The 17,385-nt window shown below is 43.0% G+C and overlaps 1 long non-coding RNA gene across 1 annotated transcript; it reads right to left on the bottom strand.

The window, feature by feature from the left end:
• Positions 1-2,320: 2,320 nt before the first annotated feature.
• Positions 2,321-11,644, bottom strand: LOC124247869 (uncharacterized). The gene is made up of 3 exons (XR_006890848.1): positions 11,235-11,644; positions 6,887-7,007; positions 2,321-2,679 (listed from the first exon to the last, which is right to left on the bottom strand). It is a non-coding gene; the product is annotated as an uncharacterized LOC124247869 (long non-coding RNA).
• Positions 11,645-17,385: the final 5,741 nt, after the last annotated feature.

Here is a 17,385-nt window from a genome sequence, read left to right as displayed (position 1 = left end):
TCCAAATAAGGCCACGTTCACAAGTACTGGGAGTTAGGACTTGAACATATCTTCTAGCTGCAACTGGGTCACGACATAGAGGCTCTCTAAACAGCCAGGGAGAGGCAGGTTGTTGACAGCAGGCGCTTTTCTTCTGACTCAAGCTGCTGTGAGCCCTTCAATGAGGTTGCTGAGCTCAGTTTTTCTCTTAGACAGGAACCACTGGTGACCACACCCCAGGCTTGGTCATCAAATTGACCTCTCAGCTTTGTCCCGGCTCAAATGATTGCTGCTCTGAAGAACGAGGGAAATGTCCACTAGCCCCTGCGAGGCTCAGGAAAGCAGAAATGAAGCTGGGAGGTGCGCGGGCCGAGAACGCTCCTGGCGGAGGAGCAGCAGGGACAGAGGCCCTGGGGCCGAAGCGGGTCTGGTGTGTTGGAGAAATCACAGGGTAGAGCACAGGCAGGCAGAGCTGCAAGGGTGACCCCGAGGGGGTGAACAAGACAGACTCAGTTGTGTCTCCCAAACTCACCAGTCAGAGAAGTGATTTGCCTTCTTTAAGATATGTGTTTTCCCCGCAGACCTCCCATCTCAGAAGTGGAGTTCGAATTCCCGCTCTTCTCAGGAAACGTTGACTGTCAAGTGTGTATAATAAAGGGTCAACTTAGCAGGCTCGAGTTGCTGAAATTCTGCACGTTCCAAAGAAAGAACCAGCCTTGATCAGCTCCTGGGAGATGACGTCTGAGCCCTTGGAATATCCTGCCTAATAAGAGTGTCATTGTTGACTTGGAACTTTGGCCATGCCCATCATTTCTGCTGACAATGTGATTGAGAGTGAACGCCTGTCTCTATGTGCTGGGAGCCCTGGGCCATGCTGTATCACTGACCTCTGGATGGGTAGGGGCTGGAGAAGGAGAAGCTGAGGTTAGTCGTGTGGACACTCCATGCCTAAGTGACTGACACCCAATTAAAACCCTGGAAACCAAGATTTGGGTGAGCTCTTTTGGGTGACAATACTTTGTGCATGTTGTCACTCACTGTCGCAGGGAGAATGAAGCACTGTCCATGCGATTCCACTGGGAGAGGACGACTGGGAGCTCACCCTGGCTTCCCCCGGACTCTGCCCTATTGCACGTTTTTCTTTTGGTTTTAATCCCTATCCCTTCACTGTAACAAACTGTAACCATCAATATAACAGCTTTTCTGAGCTTTATGAGTCCTTCTAGTAAATCACTGAACCTGAGACTGGTCTTGGGGACTCCGACACAAAGTTGCCTTTATTCCATCTCTCTTCCCTCATCCGGCTACTCTACCTAGGGGTCAAAGGCCCAGCAGGACAAGTCTGATTGGCTGACCTTGAGTTACCTTGCCCCCTGTAGCCAGCAGAATGCAGGGCACCTGGATATGCAGCCCCAGGAAGGCCGCGCTGAGTGGCAAGGAAGATACTCAAAATTGCTGGTACTAGAAAAAGGGAGAAGGGATGCTGACAAACAGCTAATTTGGCACCAGGTGGAACATGGGAGTCCAAGCTAACAGAAGGAAAGAGTCCTGAGGAGACAGTTTCCAACAAGCTATGTGGTATCCAGGTAAGTGTCTACCTGGCTGTTGGCATCAGGAAATCACACCAGACGATGGAAGGTCTCAGCTGCAGGATGGAGACAAAGAAAGTAAAAAATCTAGAGACTTTCATTGTGTGTCGAATTGTGCCCTCCCCTGCCAAAGATATTTTAAGGTCTTAACTCCCAGTACCTACGTATGTAACTTTATTTAGAAATAGGGTATTCACGGAGGCAATCAAGTTAAGATGAGGTCATACTAAATTAAGACGAGCCCTAAATCTAATGACTGATGTCCTTATAAGGAGAGAGGGAGAGAGGGCTTGGTGACACACAGACACATTGGGAAAAATAGCACGTGAAGACGGAGGGAGAGGTTGGGGTGCTGCAGTTACAAACCAAGGAATGCCAAGAGTTGCTGACAACCACCGAAGCCAGAAAAGGCAAGGAAGGATTCTCCCCTAGAGCCTTTAGAGAGAGCGTGGCCCTGCTGCCATCTTGATTTCAGACTTCCAGCCTCCAGAACTGGGAGAGACCACATTTGTGTTGTTTTAAACCACCTGGTTTGTGGCAATCTGTTATGGTAGCCACAGGACACTAATGCAGTTTTTGGTACTGGAAGTGGGGCACTGCTGTCATAAATGCCTTCAAAAATGTGGAAGAGCCTTTGGAATTGGGTTATGGGAAGAATTTTGAGATGTTTGATAGAAAAAGGCTAAATTGCGTTTGTTCGCCTAAAAATAAAACAGCCAGTTATTTTACCAGCAAAATCAGTTTATTTGGGAATAGGAAAGGAATTGCAATTTGGGACAAGCACGCTATAGCAAAAGCCACAGGCAAGTCTAGCACACAAAGGAGGAGTTTATTTTATAGAGAAAAAGGAGGAAGTTGGGAGGGTTGTTTTGAACAGAAGCCCATTGGTGGAAAACAAGGTCTTGTTCAGGGTGGTGACTGTTTCTCGTTGGCTGGGTTGCTGGGGTGGTCTTTCTTGTCTAGAAGGCAGTGGACGTCTCTTCCGGGGCCTGTGACGGACGATCTTTCCTGGAATTGACGCAGAGCAGTAGTGCTGAGGGCTCCCCCTTCTGGCCTCCCCACTTCATTTTGTGTAAGGTTTCCCTTTATTAATTTTCACACCTTGAAGAGACTGTTGATAGAAACAGAGACATTCAAGGCGATTCTGTGAGAGCTTCTGAAAGAGTCAGGAGGGCTGTAAGAAAGCGTCTCTTCCCTTAAGGAACATGTATATTATCTGCACAGAATGTTGGTGTGGGGCCTGGTTTACGAACGCTGAAGGTGCTGCTGGGGAGGCTTTCGAGGAAATGATGAACACGTTATTGGACACTGGCAGAAAAGCAGTGCCTGTTATAAAGTGGTAGAAACTTGGCAGAATTGTGTTCTGTTGTCAGGTAGAAAGTAGAACTTACAAGGGGTGAACTTGGATATTTTGGTGAGGAGATTGCCTAGCAAAATGTGGAAGGTGCAGCCTGGTTTCTCTTTCCTGCTTATAGGAAAATGCAAGAGGAAAGAGATAAATGGAGGAATGAATTGCCGGAGAGATTAGGAGTGTGACTTGCAGATCTAACCAACTGTTTCCACAGAAATCCTGCCAGCGGGACTGAAGTAGGAGAGAAAACAGAGATACAGAGACACACAGCAACACGGGAGAAGGCCGTGTGAAGATGGAGACAGAGACGGGACTGATGCGACTGCAAGCCAAGGATTGCCCAGGGTGGCCAGCAGCTGGTGGAAGCTAGGAAAGAAGCGTGGAAGTGTAACCGAAAGTTCAGTCCCTGAACCCGATGCCAATTCAAATAACGAGAACGGTCTTGAGTGGAAGAGGAAAGTCTTTACTATGCCAGGCACAGGGAGCAAAGCAAGGGCTCATGCCTCAGAAATTGCTGGCTCCCCGACAAGGAATGGGTAGGGGTTTTTATTTGGGGTTTTGGGTAGGGAAGGGGGAACATGTAGCTTGTGCAGCTCGGTGCTTTCCCACCAGCCTGCGTTTGCCCTTGAGAGGCTGCTTGCAGCGAGGCGGGGGGTGGGGGGGGATAGGAGGATGGCAGATGGGCATCCTTCACCATTGTCTCTTGTCTCGTCTTCCTGTTTGAGGCGGGTTCGAGCGCCGGGAGTGAGGAGTTGAGGTCTGGGAAGCCTGCCCTCCTTGATATTCTTGAGACAGCGGCTTTCCTGGCAGACTTCAAGGACACATGATCAGCTAAACTTTAGTGTGCCTCCCATTCCAGGCCACCTGGGCTTTTCACAATTTGTAACTCCCATTTAGTTATAAAGCTCAAGGAGGCAAAGGTTAAAGAAAGAGGTGTTTACATATGAGTGGAGCTAGAGAAGCAGGAAAGGGGGTGGGGGGAATTAGTTTTAACCCCATATACGCTGCGTTCAATGTGGGGGAACCGATATCAGGGCTCATGTTAAGATCCTGTAACAGAAATCTCTGTCAGAGGCTCCAGTAGGAACCAACCCTGTCAGCACCTCGATTTTAGACTTCCAGCCTCTAGAGCTCTGAGAGAATAGATGTCTGTTGTTTTAAACCCCCAGGCTGTGGCAGTTTGTCATGGCAGCCCTAGGACACTAACACACAGACTTTTACAAGTAATGACATGGCAATGACCTTTGGGGAGGCAGGCACGTGAAAGGCAGGCACGTGAAAGGGTGGACAGCAGTAAGCTCCTGGAGGACAATTTGGGCAATATCCATAAAAATGGAAAGGCATGCGCCACTGACAAAGTAACCCTACTTCACAGTTGGTCACATACATTGTAACGTTGTTTGAAACAAATAAGCAGGAGTCTGGATAGATATATTATGGAACATCCTTTCAATGCAATACCTCACAAAAAGAACACAACAGTGTAACATTTCATTTCTTCAAAAAAGAGATTTGAGGCACATATGGTGAAATGTTTTTTAGAATAAAATCACATCATGGGGATGCAATAGCAAGACATATAATGGGGGGCCAGCACCCTGGCCAAGGGGTTAAGTTCGTGCTCTCTGCTTCGGCAGCCCGGGATTTCGCTGGTTCAGATCCTGGGCGCAGACATGGCGCCGCTCATCAGGCCATACTGAGGTGGCGTCCCACGTGTCACAACTAGAAGGACCCGCAACTAAAAATATACAACTATGTGCTGGAGAACTTTGGGGAGAAGAAGAAGAAGAAGAAAGATTGGCAACAGATGTTAGCTCAGGTGCCAATCTTTAAAAATATATATATAGCTCTATCTATCTATCTATTTATCTATCTATCTATCTATCTATCTATCTACACACACACACACACGCACACACGCACAATGTGGGGGAGACCTCCATAGGACAAACTATCCAATTTCTTAAACAAGTAAATTACAAGGAAGGAAAAAACAGAGGGATGAGACACCTATAGCTTAAAAGAGATTGAAAAGGATTCTGTTCCTGCTGTGCCAGAGTAAGCACCTACTGGAACTGACCTGTCTGCAGAGAACTAGAAACTCTGAACAAAATGAAATAAAACAAAGCAATGACCATAAGATACTAGAGAGCGAAGAGTCTCTGGAGGGTAGTTGACACTGGAGAGAAGGGCCAACTTGGAATGAATTTCCTGTTTCTATAGCTTTTAGCTTAAAGGTGAGCAATAGTCCATGTGGCATGGGGTGGCTAAAACTCCAATAAAAACCCTGCAGTCTTTCTGACCTCAACACCTGGAGGACACAGTTCAGGCAAACCACAGCTGCTAGAAAGTGAGCAAGGGATTCTGGAAAAAAGAGGAGACAGAGAAAAGGAGCCCAAATTCTCCTGTAAGGAGCCCGTATAGATGGTTCCCCAGTCTCTGGCTTATCCCTGAACGGCGCCTGCACCGGCAGGCTCAAAGCAGCCCAGCAAAGGATAGAGAACTGAACTGAGATTTGAGCAGCCATCCAAAAAGACAGAATCTAAAGTCTGAGTTCAAGTGAGCAGGTTAATTGTCTACTAAAAAAGACAGTTTTTTCTAAGACACTCTTCAGAAGACTGTAACAGAGTTTAGAGTCTCCACGACATACCAGTCACATTATCTACGTCACAATAAAAAATTACTCCACTCTGAAGAGCCGGGAAGAAATGACCCATTCTCAAGAGAGGAAAGCATCCTTAGAGACTACTCCCAAGATGACCCAGATATTATATAGCAGACAAGAATTTTAAGGCAGTGATCACAGTTATGCTCAATGATGTAAAGAAGAAGTCAGCAAATTTTTTCTGTAGAAGGTCAGATAGCAAATGTTTTTGGCTTTGTGAGTCACACAGGATCTCTGTTGCAACTGCTCAACCCTGAAATTGTACTGTGAAAGCAGTCATAAGATAGTGTGTGTAAACAAAAGATATAGCTGCTTTTCAGTAAAACTTTATTTACAAAAACAGACAGTGAGCCAAATTAAATCCACAGACTGTCATTTGCTGACCCCTGACATAAAGAAAAATATCTCACAATGAATGAAAAGATAGGAAACCTCAGCAGAGAAATAAAAACTAAAAAAAGAACCAAGAGGAAATTCCACAACTGAAAAACAGGATGCCTAACATAAAGAATTCACTGGAGGGGCCAGCCTGGTGGTGCAGCAAAGTTCCCATGTTCTGCTTTGGTGGCCCGGGGTTTGCCGGTTGGGATCCCGGGTACGGACATGGCACTGCTTGTCAAGCCATGCTGTGGTGAGTGTCCCACATATAAAGTAGAGGAAGACGGGCATGGGTGTTAGCTCAGGGCCAGTCTTCCTCAGCAAAAAGAGGAGGATTGGCAGCAGATGTTAGCTCAGGGCTAATCTTCCTCAAAAAAAAAAAAAAAAAAGAATTCACTAGATTGGGTTTAACAACCAAACATAGATGACAGCAAAGTAGTAAGTGAGCTTGAGGGTAGAGCAATAGAAATTATTCAATCTGAAGAATAGGAAAAATAAAAACCAAATAGAACCCCAGGGATCAATGGGACAATATCAAAAAGGGTAACATAAATGCAATTGGACTCCCAGAAGGACAGAAGGCGGGGAGAGAGGGTAAAAAAAAAAGAAGAAGAAGAGGAATTGATAGCTTAAAACTCAACAATAAGAAAACAAACTCTGATTTTATTTTTTTTTAAGATTTTTTTGTTTTTCCTTTTTCTCCCCAAAGCCCCCCAGTATATAGTTGTATATTTTAGTTGTGAGTCCTTCTAGTTGTGGCATGTGGCACTCTGCCTCAGCATGGCCTGACGAGCAGTGCCATGTCTGCACCCAGGATCCAAAGCGGTGAAACCCTGGGCCTCCGAAGCGGAGCGCGAGAACCCAACCACTCGGCCACAGGGCCGGCCCCATAACTCTGATTTTAAAATGGGCGAAAAAGTTTACCTGGCAGATGAGATGCCGTGATCACAAAGGTGGTTTCCCCAGGACAAGGCTCATCCAATGCTCACCCCTGTGATTTCCCCACGTGTCCTAGGAGGGGACTGCTCTGTGTTCACGTTCTCCCCTGAAAAAAATGGGCAAAAAGCCTGGACAGACACCTCACCAAGGAAGATATACAGAAGGCACATAAGCCAAGTAACTCATGAGTCAAAGAAATAATCACAAGAAAAATTAGAAAAGATTTTGAACTGAATAACAAAAATATCAAAATTTGTGGAGCTAAGGCAATGCTTAGAGGAAAACTTAGAGTCCTAAATGCCTGTATGAGAAAAGAAGAAATAAGTGCCTAAAGTCAATTACCTGAGGATCAACCTTAGGAAGCTGGAAAGCGAAGAGTAAAGTAACCTCAAAGTAAGTAGAAGAAAGGAAATTGCAGTTCCAGAAACAAAAAACAAAACAAAACAAAACAAAATAATTGTTAAAACAGCAAGGCCAAAAAGTAGTTCTTTGAAAAGATCAACAAAATTGATATACCTTAGCTAGAGCAATTAAGAAAAAACAGAAATACACAAGTTAGTAAGATTAGGGGTGAAAGAGGGCTATTGCAACAGAAATTGACAGCATTAAAAGAAGAATTAGAGAATATTCTGAACAATGTCAGCCCTACAAGTTCAACAGGTTAGAAGAAAGGGACAGATTCCTTGTAAAATGCTGACACAAGATGATAAAATAGAAAATATAAATAGAATTGTGTCTACTAGAGAAATTGAATTCATTAAAAAAAAATCTTCCACAAAGAAACTCTAGGCCCAGATGATTTTGCTGGCAGATTCTACCAAATATTTAAGGAAGAAATAACATATATCTTAAACAAATTATTTTTAAAAACAGAGGAGGATGGAACACTTTCCAAGTCATTTCGTTGAGTCCGTAGAACTCTGGTTCCAAAACTTAAAAAACACATTTTAAAAATTGCAAGCAGGGGCTGGCCCCATGGCCGAGTGGTCAAGTTCGCGTGCTTCGCTGCAGGCGGCCCAGTGTTTCGTTGGTTCGAATCCTGGGCGCAGACATGGCACTGCTCATCAAACCACGCTGAGGCAGCGTCCCACATGCCACAACTAGAAGGACCCACAACGAAGAATATACAACTATGTACTGGGGAGCTTTGGGGAGAAAAAGGAAAAAAATAAAATCTTTAAAAAAAAAAATTGCAAGCAAATAGTCTTCACTAACATGGATGGAAAACTCCATAAGAAAATATGAGCAAATTCAATCTAGCAGCAGATGAAAAGGATAATACATTATGAGCAAGTGGGATTTATCCCAGTGATGCAAAATGGGTTTGGCATTTGAAAATCAATGTAATTCACCATATTAGCATCATGAAGGATAACCATACTTCAGTAAATTCAGGAAAAGCATTTGACAAAACTCAACACATTCATAATAAAAACTGTTAGTAAACCAGGAATAATAAGGAAATTCCTCAATCTGATAAAGCCCATCTATTAAAAAAAAAAAAAACCTACCGTTAATATCCTGTTTAATAGTGTTCCGTAAGACTGGGAACAAAGTAATACCAAATCTATTTAACATTGTACTGGGGGTCCTAGCCACTGCAATAAGGCAAGGGAAAAAAGGCACAAAAATCTGAGAGAAGAATTAAAACTGACTCTCTTTCTTGATGACAAGATTATTTAGATAGAAAATCCTACGGATTCTACAGCTGCTAGAACCACAGGATATAAAATTACTGTCCAAAATTTAACTGTATTTTATATACTGAGAGCAAACAACTGGAAATAAAATCTTAAAACATTTCCATTTATACTAGTCTCCCCCAAACCGTGAAATTAGAAGTAACAAATTTAGCAAGAGACTTGCAAGACCTACACTGAAAACTATAAAACATTGTTGAGAGAAATTACGGGATATTTAAATCAACAGAGCAAAATGCCATGCTCATGATGTGGAAGGCACACTACCCCGAAGACACCAACTTCCTCCCGCACGGATCCATAAGATTGGCACACTTCTTCTTAAAGGGCTGGATAGCAATTATTTTAGGCTTGTGTGCCGTATGGTCTCTGTTGCAACCTCTTAACTCTGCCATTGTAGCGTGAAAGCAGCCACAGACAATAAAGAAAGGAACAGGCAGGGCTGTGTTCCAATAAAACTTTATTTACAAAATAGGTGGCTGGCTGCCACAGGCTGGGTTTGCCCAAATTTATAAATTGAACACAATCTCAATTGTAATCCAAGCAGGATTTTTGTGGAAATTCACAGTCTGATCCTAAAATTTATTTGAAAATTCAAAAGACTTAGAATATCCAAAGCAGTCTAAAAAATGAAGAAGAAAAAGAACTTACATTATCTTACTTTAATACCGACCGTAGAACCACCATAATCAAGAAAGTGTGGTCCTGGCGAAAGGATTGACAGACCAACAGAATAGAACGGAAAGCCCTGAAATGCAGCTGTATTTACACAGTCAGTTGATTTTGAAAAAGGCATCAAAGCAATCCAATGAAGAAAAGAAAATCTTTTCCACAAATGGATGTGGAATCGCCATATGTTCTTACGGAAAAAAATGAGCCTCAGTGCCTATTTCATACCATACAAAACTCAAAATGAATTCAAGACGAATCATAGTGATAAGCATACTCGACAAAGCCATAAGCTTCTGAAGGAAAACAAGAGAACGTCTTCAGGATTTGAGGGGTCGACAAAAATTTCTTAGGTCACAGAGAATAAGATAAAATTTGATAAATGAAATTTTATTAAATAAAAAACTCCTGCTCATCATCAGGTTTCGTTAAGAAAAATAAATAGGCAAGCCACACTGGGAGAAAATATTCACAAAACATATATCTGAAAAAGGACTAGTGCCCAGAATATGCCTATTTTCAAAATAGGCATATAGTCCTTTTCCAGAACGCCTATTTTTAAAAAGCCTCCAATCAATAAGGCTGAGACTAGCAACTAAATTTTAAAACAGGCAAAAGATTGGAACAGGCACTTTACTGAAGAAGATGTATGAATAGCCAATAATGAAAAATATTCAACATGACTATATTCAACATCAGGGATGTGTAAATTAAAACTATAGCACACATCCATTACACACGCATCAGAACGGCTAAAATTGAAATACCTGACAGCATTAAAGATTTCTGAGGATGTGGAGCTGGAAATCTCAGACGTTGTTGGTGGGAACGTGAAATGGGACAACCGTTTTGGGAAAAGGTCTGGGAGTTTCTTGGAGAACTAAACGATGCCTACCCGATGACACAGAGTTCCACTCTCTGATGCGTGCTGAGAGAAATGAAAGGACATTTTCACAAAAAGTCTTGCACGGTCATGTTCACAGCCACTTTATTCATAACAGCCCCCAGTTGGAAAGAGCCCTCGTAGCACCAGTAGGAGCATGTTGGAACAAACCGCGGTTCGTTCCCTCACTGGAATCTACTCGCCAACAGGAAGGAATGAGCTGCCAATGCCCACAGTAAAGATGAACCTCAGAAACATTGCCCTGAGTGAAAGGAGCCTTACACAAAGGAAGCGTAGAGTATGACCACATTTATAGGAAGTCCTAGAAGAGGCAAAATAAATCTGCGTTGGAAGAAAATCAGAACAGGGGATGCCTCTAGGAGATTGCAGGTGGGGATTGAATAGAAAAGGGCATGAGGGTACTTTCTGGGTTATGATGATCTTCTGTATCTTGACATATTTCAAATTATACTCATGTACGTTTTTGTCAAAACACAGAATATGACAGCTAATATGTGCACATTTCATTGTATATAATATCCCCCCCTTTTTTTTTTGCTGAGGAAGACTGTCCCCAAGCTAACAGCGTGCCAGTCTTCCTCTATTTTGTATGTAAGAGCCGCCACAGCATGGCCTGATGAGCAGTGTATGTCCACGCCCGGGATTCGAACCCACAAACTCCAGGCCTCAGAAGGGGAACGCGCAAACTTAACCACTATGCCACTCAGTGGACCCTCCATTTTTTTATTGTGGTAAAATATGTTACATAAAGTTTTCATTTTAACCATTTTTAAGTGTGCAATTCAGTGCCATTAATTACATTCACAATGTTGAGCAACCGTCACCACTATACTTGAAACCTCATCGCCCCAAACAGAACTGTGTCCCCATTAAGCAGTAACTCCCCACTTCCCCCTCCCCCAGCCCCTGTAACCTCTCATCTACTTTCTGTCTCTAGAATTTGCCTATTCTAGATGCCCGGAGCTGCGCTGCGCTGGGAGATGGAGCTGGGCTGTCAGTGCTGGGGCAGCGGGTGAAAGCAACAAGCCAAAGACGAAAGAGGGAAGCTTTAATCACTTACTGTGATGACAGAAGCGAGAAGGCACCGACGCCCCGGTTCCGTCTTCCCCCATGAGTGGTGCACCTGTGGAGGGTCAGGTGGAGCAGGGCACGTGTTGAGGGGCCCCCCGGAGGGAGGAGGAGGGGGTGGGTGTGGAGGAGGACAGCTGGGAGTGGAGGAGCACTGGGCCCTGAGTCAGGGGGGCAGTGTCTTGGTGGTCCCCCCTCATCCCCACCTAAAGAGGCCTCACAGAGGCGCCTGGAGAAGAGCCCTGCCTGAGGTCGCAGATAGTGACCTAGGAATGGAGGCACCCGGCTAGGAATGTAAATGGGCGAGGAGAAGGCCCCTGGCAGAGTCCTTGCCTGCAGCTCCCTCAGAGCCCGCAGTGCCCGCTGGCTGGGCTGCTGGGGGGAGGGAGCTTCCCCACCCCTCCCCGCATGGCTACCAGGGAAAGCGTTTGTAATGGCCTGTGGCGACCAAAAAGTCGCACAAAGACCTTTAACCCGGAGCCCAACTCCTCACTACATATTTCAAGTAAGTGGAATCTTACAGCGTCTGTCCTTTGTGTCTGGCTTATTTTACTCAGTATAGTGTTTTCACGGTTCATCCATGTTGGAGCGTGTGTCATACCTGTCAAAACAGGTATGTTTAGATGGTTGTTTTCAGTTCTTTTGGGTAAATACCACCCAGTGGAATTACTGGGTCATATGCTAACTCTATGTTTAACATTTAGGCGAGCTGCCAAACTGCTTTCCACAGCAGCCGAACCACTTTACATTCCCACAAGCAGGGCGTGAGGGTTCCAATTTTTCCGTATCCTTGCCAATGTGTTATTTTTCTTTTTTGTTTTTTTAAGTTACAGCCCTTCTAATGGGTGTGAAGTGGTGTCTCATTGTGGTCTTGATTTGCGTTTCCCTGATGCCTAATGACGCTGAGCATCTTTTCATGTTTCTTGTTTCATGTTTCTTGGCCATGTGTATGTCTTTTTTGGAGAAATGTCTATTTAAGTCCTTTGCCCATTTTTCAATTGGGTTGTTTGTCTTTTTATTGTTGAGTTGTAGGAGTTCTTTATATATTCTGGGTATTAATCCCTTATCGTATATATGATTTGCAAATATTTTCCCCCATTCTATGGGTTGTCTTTTCACTTTCTTTATAGTGTCTTTTGATGCACAAAAGTTTTTAATTTTGATGAAGTCCAATTTATCTATTTTTTCTTTCGTTGCTTTTGCTTTTGGTGTCATATTTAAGAAACCATTGCCAAATCCAAGTTCACAAAGATTTTCTCTTATATTTTCTCCTAAAAGTTTTAGCTCTTAAATTTAGGTCTTTGATCCATTTCGAGTAGATTTTTTTTTCCTGAGGAAGATTCACGCTGAGCTAACATCTTTTGCCAATCTTCCTCTTTTTGCTTGAGGAAGATTTGCCCTGAGCTAACATCTGTGGCAGTCTCCCACTATTTTGTTTATGGGTCGCTGTCACAGCAAGGCCACCAACGAGTGGTGTAGGTCCGCGTTCGGGAACCAAACTCAGCCCGCCAAAGCAGAGCGGCCGAATTTAAAGCTAGCCCCTTTTTTGAGTAAATTTTTGCGTATGGAGTAAGGTAAAATTCCAACTTCATTCTGCAAACCGATATCCAGTTTTCTTGCACTATTTGTTAGAGAAAGTATTACTTCCCGATTAACTGGTGTTGGCACCCTTGTCTAAAATCAATTGAACATAGTTGGGAGGGTATATTTCCAGGCTCTCCACTCCATTTCCTTGGCCTACATGTCTCTCCTTATGCCAGCGCCACACTGTTTGATTATTGTAGCTTTGTCATAGGCTTTGAAATCGGGAAGTGTAGGTCTTCAAACTATGTTCTTTTTCAAAATTGTTTTGGCTATTCCGGTTCCCTTGAGATTCCATATGAATTTTAGGTTGGGTTTTTCTATTTCTGCAAGAAATGCCATTGGTATTTTAATATGGATTGCACTGATTCCGTACAATGCTTTGGGTAGTATTGACAGTACTAACGATATTCTTCTGATCCATGAACACAGGATCACGGATGTCTTTACATTCACTTAGGTATTCTTTAATTTCCTTCAGCAATGTTTTGTAGTTTTCAGAAGAAGGATTTTCTTCCACATTTATCTGTTTTCTGTACGCCTTATATGTTTCTTGTTTCTCAATTCCTCCATTACTGCTTTTTTTGGGGGGGTAGTGTATCATTTTTATTTCCTTCTTATTTCCTTTTCTGTATATTTTTAAGTTATTTTCTTAGTGGTTGCCTTGTGGATCACAGTTGACATCTTAAACTTAGACCGACATAGTTTGAATAAACCAACTTAGTTTAAATAGTACACAAACACTTTGCTTCTAGTCTTCTCCATGGCTCCCTCTTTATATTATTGTCACAAATTACGTCTTCATACATTGTGTACCCATTAACGTAGATTTATAATTATTGTTTCATGTATTTGCCTTTTAATCATATAGAAAAAAAAGAGTTACAAACCAAAATTACAGTAATACTGGCTTTTATATTTACCTATGTAGTTACCTTTACCAGTGTTCTTTCCTTCTTCATATGGCTTTCAGTTACTGCCTGGTGTCCCTTTATCTCAGCCTGATGGACTCTCTTTAGCATTTCTTATAGAGCAGGTCTGCTAATGACTAACTCCTTTAGCTTTTGTTTATTTGGGAATGTTTAGTTTTCTACTTCAGTTTTGAAGGATAGTTTTGCCAGATATAGAATTTTTAGTTGACAGGTTTTGGGGGGCTTTTTGAGGAAGATTAGCCCTGAGCTAACTACTGCCAGTCCTCCTCTTTTTGCTGAGGAAGACTGGCCCTGAGCTAACATCCACACCCATCTTCCTCTACTTTATATGTGGGACACCTACCACAGCATGGCTTTTGCCAAGCACTGCCATGTCTGTACCCGGGATCCGAACTGGTGAACCCTGGGCCACAGAGAAGCCGAATGTACAAACTTCACCACTGCATAGTTGACAGATTTTTTTTCTTTTTTTTTTCCCCTGCTTTTTCTCCCCCAATCCTCCCAGTACATAGTTGTATATACTTTTAGTTGTGGGTCCTTCTAGTTGTGGCATGTGGGACACCACCTCAATGTGGCCTGATGAGCAGTGCCATGTCTGCGCCCAGGATCCGAACCAGTGAAACCCCAGGCTGCCAAAGGCGGAGCACGCGAACTTAACCACTCAGCCATGGGGTTGGCCCCCTAGTTGACAGTATTTATTCTTTAGTGCTTTAACTATGTTATCCCACTGCCTTCTGGGCTCCATGGTTTCTGATGAGAAATCAACAGTTAATCTTATTAGAGAGCCCTTGTATGTGACAGGTGGCTTCTCTCTTGCCGCTTTTCAAATTTCTTTCTTTGTCTTTGGCTTGTGTGTGTGTGTGTGTGTGTGTGTGTGTGTGTGTGAGGAAGATTGGCTCTGAGCTAACATCTGTTGCCAATCTTCCCCTTTTTGCTTGAGGAAGATTGTTGCTGAGCTAACATCTGTGCCCATCTTCCTCTATTTTATGTGGGATGCTGCCCAGTGCTAGGTTCACACCTAGGATCCGAACCTGCAAACCCTGGGCCCCTGAAGTGGAGCGTGAGAGCTTAACCACTACACCACCAGGCCGGCCACTCGTCTTTGGCTTTGACTGATTGATTATAATATATCTCAGTGTGGATCTCTTTGAGTTTATCTTCTTTAGAGTTTGTTATGCCTCTTGGATGTGGAGATTTATGTGTTTCATCAAATTTGGAAAGTTTTTGGTCATTATTTCTTCAAGTATTTTTTTGTGCCTCTTTCTACCTCTCTTCTCCCCCAGGACTCCCTTGATGCGTATTTTGGTTCTTTTGCTGGTATCCCACAGGTCCCTCAGGTTCAGTTCATTTTTCCTCATTTTTTCTTTCTGCTCCTCACACTGGATAATTTCAACTGGCTTATTTTCAAGTTGGTCAGTTCTTTCTTCTGCCTGTTCAAATCTGCTGCTGAACCTTTCTAGAGAATTTTCGTTTCTGCTATTGTACTTGTGAACTCCAGAATTTCCGTTTAGTTCCTTTTGATAATTTCTCTCTCTTTTTTACATTACCTATTTGTTCATACACTATTCTCTTGATTTCCTTTAATCTTTCTCCATAGATTTTCTCTCTTTTTTTTTAAAGATTTTATTTTTTCCTTTTTCTCCCCAAACCCCCCGGTACATAGCTGTATATTCTTCGTTGTGGGTTCTTCTAATTGTGGCACGTGGGATGCTGCCTCAGTGTGGTTTGATGAGCAGTGCCATGTCTGCACCCAGGATTCAAACCAAAGAAACACTGGGCCTCCTGCAGCGGAGCGCACGAACTTAACCACTTGGCCACGGGGCCAGCCCCCTTTTCTTTTTTTTTTTTTAACTCATTGAGAATATTTAAGACAGCTGATTTAATGTCTTTGCATAGTAATCTCAGTATCTGGGCTTTCACAGAGATAATTTCTATCAAATAGTTTTTTCCTGTGAATGAGCCACATTTTGTTTCTTTGTATGCTTTGTAATTTTTTACTTGTAACTGGACATTTGAGTATTATAATATGGTAACTGTGAAATTAGATTTCCCCTTCCTCAGAAATTGCTTTTGTTTCTTGTTGATGGCTGCAGTTGTCTGTTTGTAAAGTGACTTTTCCAAAATATTTTTCAAAGTTTGTTTTTCCTTGTTATTTGTGGTCACTACAGTTTCTGTTCCATTATCTCTGTGGTTAACTTGTGACCAGATACAGATTTCTTTAAATGTATGGATCAAATAAAATAAAATAAAAGGTGCGTATGTCTCTTTAAACCTTCTAATAAACGCGGTCAGGGAAGCCACTGCAGCTGATATCGGCAGCCTCTCCATTTGTCAGATAGTCCCCTGGCTGCTATGAATGTCTGATCACATTCTAGAGTTACAAAGTAGTTGATTCTGATCCTTTTTTCCTGTTTCATGGTCATTTCAATGAGGGGAACAAGCTCTGGATCTTCCTATCCACCATTTTCTAAGACTTTACTATGCATGTAAATTTTACAAGAAAAGAAAACTGTAAACAAAAATTGGACTCTAGTTAACGATACGCATGGTAAAGTATTTAGAAGAAAGTATATGATGTCTGAAATCTATGTTGAAATACATTTAAAAATACACTGGCTTAGGGGCTGGCCCCGTGGCCGAGTGGTTAAGTTCGCGCGCTCCACTGCAGGCGGCCCAGTGCTTCGTTGGTTCGAATCCTGGGCGTGGACATGGCACTGCTCATCAGACCACGCTGAGGCAGCGTCCCACATGCCACAACTAGAAGAACCCACAACGAAGAATACACAACTATGTACCGGGGGGGCTTTGGGGAGAAAAAGGAAAAAATAAAATCTTAAAAAAAAAAAAAAAATTTCCTCATTTAAAAAAAAAAAAAATACACTGGCTTAGCAGACAGATAGATGGGTAAATACGTGATAAAGCAAGTATATCATTCGGGTTCAACTAGAGAAGCAGAACTAGTAAAAGGGGTACATTAAGAGATTTGCTGTAAGGAATTGGAATTACGTAAGGAATTACGTAACAGTAGGGCGCCCTGTCAGGAAGGGCAGGCTAGAGCTTAGGGACGTGGGCTGAAGCTGCTTCTCTCATGGAAGCCTCAGGCTTGATGTTGAGGCTTTTCAATGGATTGCCTTGGGCCCGCCCAGATTATTCTAGGTCATCTAGGTTCAACCACATCGACACAACACCTTCACAGCATGCACGTAACTTGTGGACACGTAGGACATCTCTAGAGCAAAATGTAAGTAGCAGGTAGCCACCATTTCCTCTGAGGAGGAAGAGAGAGAGATAGAGGCTTATTAAATCCCTGTTTTGCAGTGTTTGAATTTTTACCATGGGCCTGTATACTTTCTTTAAGAATAATTTTAAAATATAAAAATATAGCCAGCTCTTGTTTGGGGGTCCTCTGCTTCACACCTGCTGTGTCATAACTTCCCTGTATTTCCAGAAATAGAAACCCAAAGTCTACATTTCCCAGGGTCCCAATTGGAGGCCAGTGAGCGATATTTGCTGATGGGAGCAAAGAGGCAGCAGGGTCAGTGTGGGTTCATGCCTCCATCAAAAGGCTAGGCCAGCGTCTCTCCTTATCTCTCAGAAAGGCTATCTTCCCATTTTTGTTCCTCTAGCCTT

Source organism: Equus quagga, chromosome 11 (assembly GCF_021613505.1).
Source record: "Equus quagga isolate Etosha38 chromosome 11, UCLA_HA_Equagga_1.0, whole genome shotgun sequence".
In the NCBI taxonomy this organism is placed as follows: domain Eukaryota; kingdom Metazoa; phylum Chordata; class Mammalia; order Perissodactyla; family Equidae; genus Equus; species Equus quagga.
This window is presented reverse-complemented; position numbering and strand designations above follow the sequence as displayed.